Here is a 15,275-nt window from a genome sequence, read left to right on the forward strand (position 1 = left end):
CGAATCATAGAGCGATATAGCTGATCATGGTATGTATGTTACCTCATCAATTGTATAACTAAATTATAACCTGAGACACACAGTCAAAGATCAGGGGCTTTCAGCCAGGTAGAATAAGTAAGGAAACATAGTTACGTGCTACATTAATACTGTTTTGTCTTATCCTTTCAAGCATCTTCTCTATTGTTGAGCAGGAGGATAAACACTTGCATTTATTTTGCAGTGACAAAAATCCCTCAATATTCAAAGACCCTTTGATGGTCACAGATTTTGCAACAAATGGAAAGCCATTTGTGAAGTAACATTTTCAACACAAAAATTAAGACGAGGTGATAAAATGCAAGAAAATTTTTCTTTGCAATGTCTGAGTTTAACTAAATATACACTAAACACTAAAACTGCAGTGAGCTAAGTAGTAAGGTTGTAGCAAGCTCAAAATGATCCAACTAATACGGACAACTCTCTACATACCAACAAATATTTTTAAGACAGTGCCTATGCTTTTTGTAGAAGCTGGTAAATCACAGAATCATCTAGGTTGGAAAAGACCTTGAAGATCATCTAGTCCAATCATTAACCTAACACTGACAGTTCCCAACTACACCATATGCCTCAGCGCTATGTCAACCCGACTCTTAAACACCTCCAGGGATGGGGACTCCACCACCTCCCTGGGCAGCCCATTCCAATGCCTTCTGGAAAGAAATACTTCCTAATATCCAGTATAAATATTTCCTGGCGCAACTTGAGGCCATTACTTCTTGTCCTATTGCTTGTTAAATCCCCAGATCTCTGCAACCTCCTTTCAAGTAGCTGTAGACGGTGATGAGGTCTCCCCTCAGCCTCCTCTTCTCCAGACTAAACACCCCCAGTTCCCTCAGCCGCTCCTCGTATGACCTGTGCTCCAGACCCTGCACCAGCTTCGTTGCCCTTCTCTGGACAAGCTCGAGTCATTCAATGTCCTTTTTGTAGTGAGGGGCCCAAAACTGAACACAGGAACAAGGTGAGGCCTCACCAGTGCCGAGGACAGGGGTAAGATCCCTTCCCTGTCCCTGCTGGCCACGCTATTGCTGACACAAGCCAGGATGCCATTGGCCTTCTTGGCCACCTGGGCACACTGCTGGCTCCTGTTCAGCCAGCTGTCAATCAACCCCCCCAGGTCCCTCTCTGACTGGCAGCTCTCCAGCCACTCCTCCCCAAGCCTGTAGCGCTGCTGGGGGTTGTTGTGGCCCAAGTGCAGCCCCCGGCATTTGGCCTTATTGAAACTCCTCCAGTTGGCCTCAGCCCATGGCTCCAGCCTGTCCAGGTCTCTCTGCAGAGCCTCCCTACCCTCGAGCAGATCAACACTCCCACCCAACTTGGGGTCATCTGCAAACTGACTGAGGGTGCACTCGATCCCCTCACCTAGATCATCAATGAAGATGGATCACAAAGAAGGACTGACCCCAAAACCGAACCCTGGGGGACACCACTCATGACCAGCTGCCAACTGGATTTAACTCCGTTCACCACAACTCTTTGGGCCTGGCCATCCAGCCAATTTTCTACCCAGCAAAGCGTGTGCCCATCCAAGCCTCGAGCAGCTAGTTTCGCCAGAAGAATGCTGTGGGAAATGGTGTCAAAGGCCTTACTGAAGTCAAGGTAGACAACATCCACAGCCTCTCCCTCATCCAATAAGCAGGTCGCCCTCTCGTAGAAGGAGATCAGGTTTGTCAGGCAGCACCTGCCGTTCATAAACCCACGCTGACTGGGCCTGATCATCTGGTTGTCCCACATGTGTTGTATGATGGTTCTCAGGATGAGCTGCTCCATCAGCTTCCCAGGCACCAAAGTCAAGCTGACAGGCCTGTAATTTCCCGGATCATCCTTCTGACCCTTCTTATACATGGGCATCACATTGGCCAATTTCCAATCTGTCGGGTCCTCCCCATCAGCCAGGACTGCTGGTGAATGATGGAAAGAGGCTTGGCGAGCACCCCAGCCAGCTCCTTCAGCACCCTCGGGTGTTTCCCATCGGGTTCCATAGACTTGCATGTGTCTACGTGATTCAGCAGGTCACTGACTCTCTCCTCCTGGATTGTGGGGGGGTCGTTCTCCCAGTCTCTGTCTTCTGGCTGAGGAGGCTGGATTCCTTCAGTACAACTAGTCTTGTTACTAATGACTGAGGCAAAGAAGGCATTAAGCATCTCAGCCTTCTCCTCATCACTTGTTGCCATGTTTCCTCCTGTGTCTAGCAGGGGATGGAGACTATCCCTGGTCTTTCTTTTGCTGTTGACATACTTATAGAAACATTCCTTGTTGTCCTTGATTGCTGAAGCCGGATTCATTTCTAGCTGGGCTTTAGACCTCCTGATTTCCGCCCTGCATAGCTTCACAGCATCTTTGTAATCACTGTGTGTGGCTAGCCCCTTCTTCCAAAGGCTGTAAACTCCTGTTCTCCCTGAGTTGCAGCCAAAGCTCCCTGTTCAGCCAGGATGGTCTTCTCTGGTGTCTGCTTCTCTTACAGCACCTGGGGACCGCCTGCTCCTGAGCCATTAACACTTCTGACTTAAAGAGTGCCCAGCCTTCCTGGACCCCTATACCCTTCAGGATCGTCTCCCAAGGGATTCTGTCAAGCAGGTGCCTAAACAAGACAAAGTTAGCCCTTTGGAAGTCCAGGATATCAGTTCTGCTTCCCTCTCTCTTGGTCTCTCTAAATAAAGAGAACTCTTATTATTTCATGATTGCTGTGCCCAAGTCAGCCTCCAACCGCCACAGCATCCACCAGTCCTTCCCTGGAAAATAGAGACACAAAACCTCTAGCAGTTCAGAAGAACCAATCCTTTAAATTTTGAGATATCTTTGTAATTTCCTGGCTCTCAAAACAGGTTTAATAGAGATTATTATCTGGCATTCAAGGCAGACATCTAGTGGTCCTATTTATCAGGCAGTGTAAAAATTACATTTAACTCAAAGTGCCTTAAGAGAATCAGTGCATGATTCAACTGCAATATATATTCTCAAAACTTAGTGTGAAGCCACAACACTAATTTGCTACAATGCATTTTTATGCAGAATAATGGAAAATACATAAAATTCTTATAAATATTCAAATGTGCATGCAGTATACTTTCCAATTATACTGCCAAGACATTATAATAACAAACTGTGTCTTGATATGCTTAAAATGCATTCAAAGGTTCTTCAAGATCAAGGGAGAATGCTTTCCACTAACAAAGGACACTTCTTTCAGTGTGACAAACCACAGTAAAAACCAGCGAATACACAGATGGATTCAGAATTCATTGCTGATTCAGTTCCTATGCGAATAACTGATGCACTTCCAAGAATCAACCTTATTTTGGCCTTTTTTTTTGTCTTCTGATGATTAGGTTTTACAATTAGTTAAGACAGCTCAACAAAGTAGTCTTCCAAGGACATAAACTTCTGGCATTTCCTGAGGTAATCTGAGCGACTGTAGCTCAAAGTTTTAACCTTTTTTTTCTCCCAGAGACTAAACATATAAGCATGGATTTTAAACACTGTCATTGTCCAATTAAACAAAACCAATCAAATCAACTGTATTTTACTAGCTTGACCAATTGGGTATTTTTCTATTGACAAGGCTAAAAATATCATCTGGATACTTCACGGTTTATGTGAAGAGTGGGAAAACTTCTACAGAAAAGCATCATGTTGAAATTCTTACTCTCAAAGCATTCACTAGTGACTTCAGAACATCCCCTAGCAAAGGGTGGAACACCCAGTGCTCCTCTCCAGGAACTCTGAAGGCCTGGCGGAGCAAAAATATTTCAGAACCAAAATTACTTCTCTGCTGACCTAGACAGATCACAGCACAACCCATGTAATTTCTGCTACACAAAGCAGATAGAAAAGAAAAATGGATAAAAGATTTTTTCTTCTCAATTCTTTTGCTGTGCCCTAGGAAGGGAAGGGAATAGGTAATCCTGACAACTCAGTCCTCTCTTGCAGGACCAGGGACACCCTAAGAACAGTGGCAGATTCCAAGTAAAAAGTGTATGTCTTCCATATGGTTCCTTCCAGCCTCAAAACTGTAGTATGCAGGAAATTTAAGAACCCCATTTGACTTTTAATTATATACATTTTGTTTATTTCAGCATTTGTAGGACTCGGCATTAGTTTGTGTCTGGCAATATATAATCTATACAGATATTTGGGACAGCTCTACCGTGTGTTGGGGAACATGTCACATTAGGCTCTATTATAGCACCATATGACAGGAAAGTAGCCGTAGAAGTAAGCAGCATCTGGAATCCTACTTTCTAAATGGTTAGGTAAAAACACCAGACTGTGACCAAAATGAACATTCATGACACTTTGGTCAAAAGTAGTTGCCATCATACCTCAGAGCAGGCTGGTTAGGTGTATTTGATCTGCTGAAGTACAGTGCATGAGATCCCCTAGTTCTACATCACAAAGGCAGAAACATGGGACTAACTGCAAGCAGCAAGCAACAAGAACTAGCTGTGAAAGTCACACATTCGGTGTGAGAAACTCAACAGAGGTATGCCGTGCTAAATAACAGGCTGAAGATGTGTCACAGCTTTCCTTTCTCTCCTGTTCTGTAATTAAGAAAAGACAATGGCTTATTATTGTTATTACCATAGTCATTTGCAGCCTGCAATTTGTGGCTTCAGAAAACTTAGAAGACAATTAGGTTGCTGTGGTACAGAATATATTCTTTCATTATGAAAAACAGTTTCTAGAAACACTAACAATGGAAAGGGAATAATGAAATGGCTCCTCTGTAAGGAACATTTTACTGAGACCAAAGCTCCCAGCAGGGGACCACACAGACACAAGTCACTGAATGAAAAATGCCACCTTCTTTCTTGCAGCTTGGCTCCCCATATATATGGATAGTCTTATCTAATGCCTTTAATAACATTTAATTCCCACTTTTTTTAATTTATTGTTTATATTGCTGCAGTGCCTTGAAGATTTTACCTCTGGTTATTCCTCGTTCTGCAGCAGAGGAGCGCTGGAATCAATTCTGTTTCACAGGTGAAGAGGCATATAATTACATACCAGATGAAGCATTAACATCCAGCCTCACTTACACCTTGGCAATCTCATTTTCTTCACTAGACCTACACGGCTGCAACTGGCTGCAGATTCCAACCTTTGTAAATCAAGACCATGACCCAAAGAGTGCCTATCCTGATTTGCACACACATGTTAGACAGACTCTGCATGACAGCAACTGCCACCACAGGCTTGAGTTTGGGAGCAGCTCTGCACCGGCGCAGCACACCCACGTTGGGAGTTAGAGATATTTTGCTGCAGGACAATCTGTGCTTACTGGCTAATGTAAACTGTTACAACACTTCCGGGAATTCAGTGTATGGTGAGAGCTAGTACTAATGAAGCGCAAAATCACGACTGTCTACTCTGACCTGCTTCATCCTTCGCCACCCACTGGGCACTAACTCCCAAGAAGTTCTTGTCACGACTTTGTGCCTATCAACAATGAAAGGTAAAATGATGCCAATGTTCACTCAGAACATGCAAATGCATTAGTGAAAGACAGGAATCTGTGGCACCCGCCATTCTCTGGCAATGACAAAATTTCTCATGGGCTTGATTTTGCTGCTCTTATTTTTGTGGAGATGCACTGTGCTCCACAGGTAGGTTAGCTGCTAAATGCTGTTTCTCAAGAGTTAAAGGCAGGAAATACATATGGTGATTCTTTTAAAATATCTCTGTGATCCTGTGTTCAATTCTAACATTACAACTGCATAGATCACCATGCTAGGTTCACTCATCGAAAGTACATTTGTATGGCAGAAATAATTCTACTTATCCCAACAGGATTTCCACACATGCATCTAAGCTGACCACTTTGAAAATCATCTCTTATTCCCCAGGGTTCTCATGTAAGCAAAACAAAAAACAGCCCTACATTTACAGCCATTCATAGGTAAACAAAATGTTTTCCACTAGTCAAGCACTGCAGACACAAAGATATAAATCAGGACACACTAACTTCAATAAAAAAAGTCTGGATTGCCTAGAAATGTGTATTCATTTAAATAGCTTCCAATATTTTCTCATTGTTCATGAAATAAAAAAACAACTTTAGAACACAGCAAGAGGAATAAAATCAACAACTACCAATAGAATTCTCTAAGACTCCAAAACCGATCACCCTAACAACTTTAAAAGATGGCAGTATTTCTTCAGCAAACATCCTAGGATGGGTCAGCTGTCATGACGTGACACAGCTCAGGCAGCGAGCAGATGGCAAAAGGGTACATATAGTTCATCACCCCAACTGACCTTCAAAACTGGCCACTGGATCTGCTGTTTAATACTGCGTAGGTACTGCTGATCCACTGACCGGCTTGGAGCACGTTTCACCCAACCTAGCACCCCAGCTTCTCAGCGCAGAGACACAAGTACAGCTTTGGTTTTTGTATGTTTTTTATGTGTCAGAAAAATGTTCAGGATGAGCATAGGCAGGGTGATTGTACAAGAGGTGAATGCAGTTAAGAGGTATAGACTTTGTATTAACATTAAAACCAGCATCATTCTAGGAATGAATGGTGGTGCTTCTGCTTGAAATTTCTACTTAACTGTATCTGACTCATTGTCCAACCTCTAATCTTAGTATCGCATTTAGGTTCCAGTTTTAGCAATTTACCTGAATTTTAATGCAGGTTTTAGTGAAGCTGCATTCTTGATGGTAACCATAAAAACACTTCGCAAAATGCACTGCTCAAAAAGCTGGTTTAGTAACTGTCAGGGGAAAGGAAAGACTTAATGAGGAATTACATTGTTATTTACAGTCTACCTGCTGTCATACACACAGTTTCAGATTATAGGAAGAGGCTTTTAAAAGCTTAATCTTGATGGCACAAACACTGTTCTGAATGTCAGTGAATAAGAGGAAGTTTGAAAGTATTCAGTATTTCAATGGTTTTGTAGTAAATAACTGTTTCAACTTGTATCAATTTCCTATCTACATTAGCACTTTACAAACGCCTCATATCCCTGCACTGCTGAATGCTTTTAACCGTGGCCCCTCTCTAGCAGATTTTTGTGCTAAACTCCTCTTAAAATGAAAATATAAATAAAACAGCTCAGTATCTACAACCACAACTATTTAAACATATTGTGTTTAATAATAAGACTTTGCTTAGCATATCAAAGTTTATTCCAGAACACTTCATCCAAATCCAACCAGGCTGGTAATCTGTAAAATAAGGCACCAGGTAATATATACAGTTTTAACACTGCAGCTCTCCTGGAAGCACAACACTACTATAATACCACAGGTACACACAATTTTAGTGAGGTAAGAAGTATTCATCAACACACAAAATATGAATCTCTAATTAAGGCAGATACATTATTCACAAGCAGAATATCCGCCTGAGCATTAGCCTCTAATGTCAGACAACACAGGGAATGAGTCTAGTATTAGAATGGTTTTGTATCATCTAAACTCAGTTTTATGTTATGTAAGTGCTTTTCAGACAAAGTCTTGAAATGCACTGTTTGGCACGCAAATTGCTTTGTCTCTAGAGAGTACAGTCCCCTAGTTTAGGAGATCACCTGCCTCCTAGTGCTCAGGGGCAGGTAAATGAACATGTAAAGCTGGCCTCTTTCAGCCTTCCCACCTGCCATCTAACCATGGAAAGGTTAAACACAATTCTGCAACTTAAAGCAATGGGCTAGAAGGCTGGACTTAAAAATACAAAGTGATACTTATATTTGCATTACCAGTTTTTTCGATGAAGTGTTTAGCCTATTTGCTGCCTGAACATCAAAAAAATTTTAAATTCTCGGATTTTTTTTTTTTTACAATTTTAATTACAGACAATATTGTTATTTTAGTAGTGCTTTCCATGCATGGTTCAAAGTTTACTACAAAGTAAGTTAGCATGACAGTTGTTTTAGGGAAAAACTTATTTATAAAGCATCCTCAGTAAATGTCCTCAGGTGCTTGAGGAGGATCATGAATCCCATTAAAAATTGCAGACAGATTAAAAAAATTCATAATGCCTTTTTCCAATAATTTTGAGAAGCTGAGAGTTTAAAAAGGGCAAATTTTTTAGAGCTACGGTTCTACCAATTGATACTATTGTATTTAAAGTTTGGTTGCCTTTTGATTTCATGAGGGATGATGAATCACTAAGGAAAAGGTACGTAACAGTAAGAGTCTGTCAAAGAAAGGTCTCAAACAGAAGCTGGATCAGACCCATTCTGAGCTTTCCAAACCCCTACATTGGTTCTAAACCAAGTGTTTCATTGAACAAGCTGAACATGTCCCCACCAGCTACAAACCAGGCAAGTAGCACTCTGAACCAGCTGCCAGCAGCAGAACAGCCTCACGCTCCCCATTCAGCAAGAAATGGCAGTGCTTTAGCTGTGAAGTCCCTAGTACATGCAGCTATTCTGAGCAGGGAAGCTGCACCACTTTGCCCAAAATGCTTAAAGAAATATTAATAGGGTAAAAAAATAGCCCTATGACTTCAACTTTAATCTGGTGATTACAACACCCACCAGAAGGCAAACACATGCAATGTTGCTCAAAGCAAAGGAAGAACTCAGTTGGGTTTTTCTAGTGACCACAGCAATCACCTAACTGTTAGGGATTTCAGTTCCTTGCTTACTTCATAAATCTATTGCTTAATTTCCTTTATTTTTAATGCTTGAGTCAAATTAAACGTTTGATTGCTCCTTTTCCTCCCATTTTAATATAATATTTCAACATAAAACCCCCTCGAACTGTTAATAAATTTATTTGCTACATATTTTTCAGAATAATGTCAAATCTAACATTCAGCTCCTCAAAAACTCTCATTTTCTACAGTACATATTAAAAGAAACCTGGAGATACTGAACTATTTGTCATGTTAATCCACTGCTGTCTCACTACTGCAGCCTACTATAAACCTCACAGGACAGGACTAGGGTTTGGGGTTGGTTTTCTGCTTAGTACAATGCTAATGTTAGTACAACAAAGGTTTTATGACTCACCACAGGATGCCAAAACTAAACTTAATAAAGAAAAAACAAGTACCTTTCTCTATGTTGTACTATTACATGTTTAAATTATTCTTCCCTAACAAAACAAGCAAAAAGAAAGCTAATTTGTCAGTAAAGCAGCATATAACTGAAGAGACATAATTTGCTCTTGCAGGGAGATTTCCTCTGTTTCTGCCTTGCTTTGTTTCCTTTAATCTGACATAAGAGTAACCCAGAGTATGTTTGTTGTCTGGCTGCATCAAAGAGAACACTTCCCCATAAAACATGAGGTTAAAAAAAACCCACACCAAAAATCAAAGCATACACCAATAAGTGGGCAGGACTCTGCCCTGGTGAACTGCTGTATTTTTCACAGACAAAGGCAGAACCTTCCCCACACAATCTAAATAGCTCCAGCACTGCCGCACCATCCCATCAGGTCACCTTTGCTTGCTCAGCTTATTGAAGCCTTCCAAAAACATCTTTTTAATCAAGGACATTTTCAATCAAGCTGCCAGCCTGCAGATCCAAAAATAGCTCAGCGCACAACCTGATAACAAAACTCAACTGCCATGGTAACCACAGAGGATATTTCTCTGAAGTCACTGTACCAAAAGATGTATGATTCCAGCAGAGATACAGAATGAAACCTAATATAAACCCAATAATATAAGAACAGCAAATATATCTTAAGTGCATTACAAAACATTCCAGATGCTCATCTTAATCCTCACAAACTAATTTTCTACTACATACACTCCCCTACTACATTCATTTTAACAGTCCAACAGTGTGAGGGCCTTTTGCCAAGGCTGTCTGCTCTCTTTGTGTGACCTGCTGCTTTCTTCTTCTTTTTTTTTTTAATTAACTGAGAACATGAAGTACGTTGTTACATATGTACTTAAGACCCATACAGCCTCCATCAAAGAAAAGTGTTGATTGTCTGAACTTTACTGTACGAATCCCATGTTATTCCTCTCCTCAAAAATGGGATGTTTGGGCATAACTTTTTCTTTTTCACCATTTTTCTTGTTATCAGCCCACATCATCTGTGCAATGCCATGGGAGTTCACTCTTTGTCTCATCTGGTGGTTTCTTCTGTTTCTGAGATCTGACATTGACTTAACTAAAAGGGGAGTGGCTAGAGTATTTTTGTAACTACTCTGCATTGTATCCTGCACAACGGATCTCAGGTACATGTTACCCCACTAACACGTGGTCGAGTTTTTGGCTCATAGCTTGTAGGAATTTTTTTCTTTGTAAATGGTCAGTTCTATTGGATTTTATCCATGAAAGACACACACATACATTAAGAGCTGGCACTGTGCATATTTTTTCATTATTTTCTGCTACACAGATTTCTTTCAGGGCCAAAATCTGCACTCTCACACTTACTACAGCAAACTTTCTGTGCTTCAGGGAGAATATACTGCTTCTTGTATTCTTTATGTTAGATTTCTCATTAGATGAGATCCCAGTGAAGGTAAATGTCCACCAATTACTCAGCTGAGTAATTTTTCCTTTGTGACTTAAAATTCTTCAAAGGTGAAAACTTAGTGAGCTAAACCAATGTCTCAGACATATTCCTCTGATTTGCAGCATTCTGAATATGCTATCAATTTCATATGAAAGATCAGAAAAACAGTAATTGAAGAAACTGCAGTTTAAAAAAACAAGTGGCCTCAAAATGTTCCAAAATAAAACACTCCTAATTTTAAATGTTATTTATGTGAACCTCTTCATATGTTTAACAAATGTACTACATGCCGTACGAAAATGCCAAAAGTAGTTTAAAAATAAACTATTTTTTCCTACAATACTATATGAAAACATCATTAATCATCATAAAAATGGCCTTGTTTTCTTTAGAAAGGATGCATCCCCATTTTACTTTGATGCGTATTACAATCTGCTATATATTAAACATTTTATAATACATGGGAGTTAAGCAAAGTTTGGATTTTTTTTTTCCCCAAAAGAAATTTTGATATTTCAACTTTTATTTGCAACCTGTATTGTAATAAAAATAAAGCAAAATTTTTTTCATGCAATTAAGATCTCCTAAGATGTGACTCTTAAACAAAATTTCCATTTCTTCAATAAAACTTGTCAACATCCTTAACTGGAATGAATGTATTCTGGTGCTCTGCACCAAATCAAAAAGTTTATTTTAAATCAGTTTGACATTAAGTCACATTTACATATGGTGCCATAGTACAGTAATGGAAGTAGTATAACACTAAATTGCACACTGCCAAAACAAGAAAAATATATCAGTGGAGGGACTGTTCTGCACAAGCTCTACACTTAACCCCTCTTTTTGCATCCATTAACAGGCACTGTTAAAGACATAAGACGCTGGACTTAGATCTGCCTTTTGGCTGATTAAGTCAATAATTCTTACATTCTTAAATGTGTCAGTCCTTCAGGAGTATTCCTCCTTTTATTTTTCCAGGACTAAGCTCCTAGACTGCGCTACATCTCTTACAGGCCATTTTAGTTGCATGATGCCCTGTGCTATTCAGCTAAAAAGAAATTAGAATGCATCTCAGAGGAGATGAATAATTTTTTTAGCAAGTCAAAATTCCTTAAAAGAATGCTCATTTTGCAGAAACTTCTGTGCTACAAAAAAATTTATAATGCTAACCTACTGACCAGTTCTTTTAACAAGGCTCATCTGTTGTATTCAATATGTATTTTTTGGTGTAAGTAACAGCTGGTATTATGACAAAAGGTTCATCCAAGTACCTTCAAGTCAATGGAAAGATCTCCAAATTCCTCACTGCGTTGGGTTTGCATGGCAAGGTTTTGGTAATGGTGGAGGCTACAAGGGTGGCTTCTGTCAGAAGCTGCTAGAAGCTTCCCCTCTGTCCAATAGAGCTAATGCCAGACAGTTCAAAGATGGACCCACTGCTGGCTAAGGCCGAGCCCATCTGTGATGGTGGTAGCACCTCTGTGGTAACATATTTAATAAGGGAAAAAAAACAGCTGTGCAACAGCAGCTGGGAAAGAGGAGTGAGAGTATGTGAGAGAAGCAACTCTGCAGACACCGACAGTGAAGAAGGAGGGGGAGGAGGTGCTCCAGGTGCCAGAGCAGAGATTCCCCTGCAGCCCGTGGTGAGGCAGGCTGTGCCCCTGCAGTGCGTAGAGGTTAACAATAGAGCAGATAGCCACCTGCAGCCTGTGGAGAACCCCATGCTACAGCAGGTAGATGTTCCCAAAGAAGGCTGCGATCCTGTGGGAAGTCCATGCTGGAGCAGGCTCCTCGCAGGACCTGTGGACTCATGAAGAGAGGAGTCCATGCGGTAGCAGGTTTGCTGGCAGGACTTGTGACCCCATGGGGGACCCACACTGGAGCAGTTCATGAAGAGCTGCAGCCCACGGGAAGGACCCATGCTGGAGAAGTTCATGGAGGTCTGTGTCTTGTGGGAGGGACCCCACGCTGGAGCAGAGGAAGGAGCGGCAGAGACAACGTGTGATGAACTGACTGCAACCCCCATTCCCCATTCCCCTGTACCACTTGGTGGGGAGGAGACAGAGAAACAGGGAGTGAAGTTGAACCTGGGAAGAAGGGAAAGATAGAGGGAAGGCGTCGTAAGTTTTGATTTTTATTTCTCATTACCCTGCTCTGATTTGACTGGCAATAAATTAAATTAATTTCCACAAGTCTATTCTGTTTTGCCTGTAACTATAACTGGTGAGTGATCTTTCCCTGTCCTTATGTTGATCCACGATCCTTTCTTTATATTTTCTTTCCCTGGTCCAGCTGAGGAGGGGAGTGATCAAGCAGCCTTGGTGGGCACTGGTGTCCAGCCAGGGTCAACCCACCACACTCACAGAAACATTGTCAGTAAAATACAGCAGAGGAAGGCCATAGCCTCTGTTTTAGGCATCTAATTTAGGTAGGATTCACAGAAACACAAGCCTAAATATATTACATAGTTGAAAGAAACAGAGAAGCTAAGTTAAATGCTTATAGTGCTGTAATGTACACTGTGTGAATGCTACTTTCTCTACATCCTTTTCATACTAGGTTTAACTCACTAATACCTTCAAATGAACACAAACCAATGGCTACTGCCTTTTACTTAGCCTTCACAGGACTCTCCTTTGCACACAGTGGCTAGCAGGGGACTTGTTCTAAGAATACGAACAGACCATTTAGCTGAAGACTGACACATGAAGACAAGCTGGCCCAAAATAATTTTCTAAGACTATTACTAATTTTGTTGATTTGAAACAGCTTCCTTGAACCAGGGCTCCAGTAAGATGATAACCATCGTTTTATCCAATTCTCAAGAAGGGTATCAATAGCGTAAATGGAAAAATGAATTATATACCCTTGGGTGAAGGAAAGTATTAATGCTTGTAACATAATGAAAGTTTATAAATTCAACTGTTAAACCCAAAGTCTTAAAGTTAAGGACTGCATAGGTTTTCTGCCACACCTGTGATTGTATCCTGTGACTTACATTTTTAATTACCTGCTCAGCCATAACTATAAATACACTGTCTTTCAGACAGTTTGTTAGGCAATGATAGGAAAATAAACAAACAGCTCAAACAGTTTCTTAGCCAGAAGAGCTCTTCAGCTTTCTTTGTTCTAATCAATTCACAAATGCTGTTCCTAGATCATGCATGGATCAGATATCTACAAAAGGAAACATAATGAAGCCAAGATGTTGTTTACACCAACATTAGAAACAAACGATAGCAAGAGTCACGAACTAGCAGAGGAACTGGTTTACAGTTCCCCATCCATACATTTTTCTAGTTACACAGTTCTTAAAGTGGTTTTTCCTGTGGACAGTCTATCATCAATCAAATGAAAAATACTTCATTTCAATTTTTTTTCTCAAATGGAAATGCAATAAATGTTATTTACGAGTATAAGAGCATGTCACAACCAATAAATGCAGTGTCTAAAAGCTAAAATAGCAAACAGATATCACTAATAAAGACTTGCTTAGAATTCAGAAAACTTCTTCATGGAATATTTATCTGGTCAATGAAAGGCTCTTCCTTCTCACTCCCAATGAATTTAATCTATGTACGACATCCACATGTCACAGAGCTTGAAACAAAAGATGAAGCCCCTTCAAGGAGCTTCACCTCATAGTATCTATGTATCAAAAGCACCACTGATGTATTCTATACAGTCAGTGTTTGACCAGCTGGTATGATAACCTGTGTTGTACACACAGCTCTCTATGCAAAGCTAAAGCTTTCTTGATACATCCATACAATTGCTTTAACAAAGCAATAGCCAGAAGAAAGCCACAGCAGGGAAGAATTCAGATTACAGTTTGTATTTTATTATTGCATCCATTTCTCTTTTAAAAATGAAAAAGGGAATGGGGAGGAAAAAAAAGGAATCTTTAGCGAGTTTTCTAAGTGCAGCACTCCGAAAACATCCCCAGAGAAGACTACAGTGAAATAAATTTTCAAATCCACAATCTAGATGCCATGAAACAGAAATTATAGATGCCATGGAGAACAGTATCATCTTGTATATGATTTTAATGTATCATAGTTTAATGTGACAAACTGTTAGCTACTAATTAATTTAAATCTCATAATACTGAAAACACCTCTGTCTACTTCTACATGTAATGCTAACGGCTATAATGAACATAAGCAGCCAAAAAGACTAATGCACGGATTTTCATTCCTCATTTCTAAATGCTCCATCAGTGAGAAAAATGAATCATCTAAAAAAATAAAACTTATCAGTAAGGCAAATTCATGGAAGACTCCACCACCATCGCTGTGCCTCCTTTCAGGTCCTCTAATAATGAAAAGAGCAGATAAAACAGAATATGCCATATTGAAAATTAGAAAAACTGCAGAACACATCAGTAACAGACTGCATATCCACAAGATCAGAAAACCAAAGACCAAAACTGTAATATGATATTGTTTCACTTATGGGTTTGGGGATCCACCTCCTGATGAACTCCTATTTCTTGTCATACTTGTCCCTTGCCCTCTGGTCACTAAATGCAGCCCACATAACTAAAGTCCCTCACATAACCTTGAGAGAGATACATCTAAATTAGGTCATATATCAGAGCATATCAAGACAGCTTTAGTATGATGAAAACTGGAAAATGTCACTGTCCTGACAAGAAGTAAGGAGAAAGAGATCAAAATCTCCGTGCTCTAGTAGTGAGCCACTTGTTTCATCTCCCTCTGAATACTGAAGAGCTTTTGCAGGTATTTAACGCACAAAGATTGCAAAACTTCTATGTGACAAATCGGCAATTTTAATGTGCATTTTC

General features: G+C 40.3%; 1 protein-coding gene across 1 annotated transcript in view; it reads right to left on the reverse strand.

The window, feature by feature from the left end:
- The window catches only part of DCHS2 (dachsous cadherin-related 2), a 121,849-nt gene that overhangs the window by 48,528 nt on the left and 58,046 nt on the right, over window positions 1-15,275 (reverse strand). The window lies entirely within an intron of this gene.

This window comes from Athene noctua, chromosome 4 (assembly GCF_965140245.1).
Source record: "Athene noctua chromosome 4, bAthNoc1.hap1.1, whole genome shotgun sequence".
NCBI lineage: Eukaryota > Metazoa > Chordata > Aves > Strigiformes > Strigidae > Athene > Athene noctua.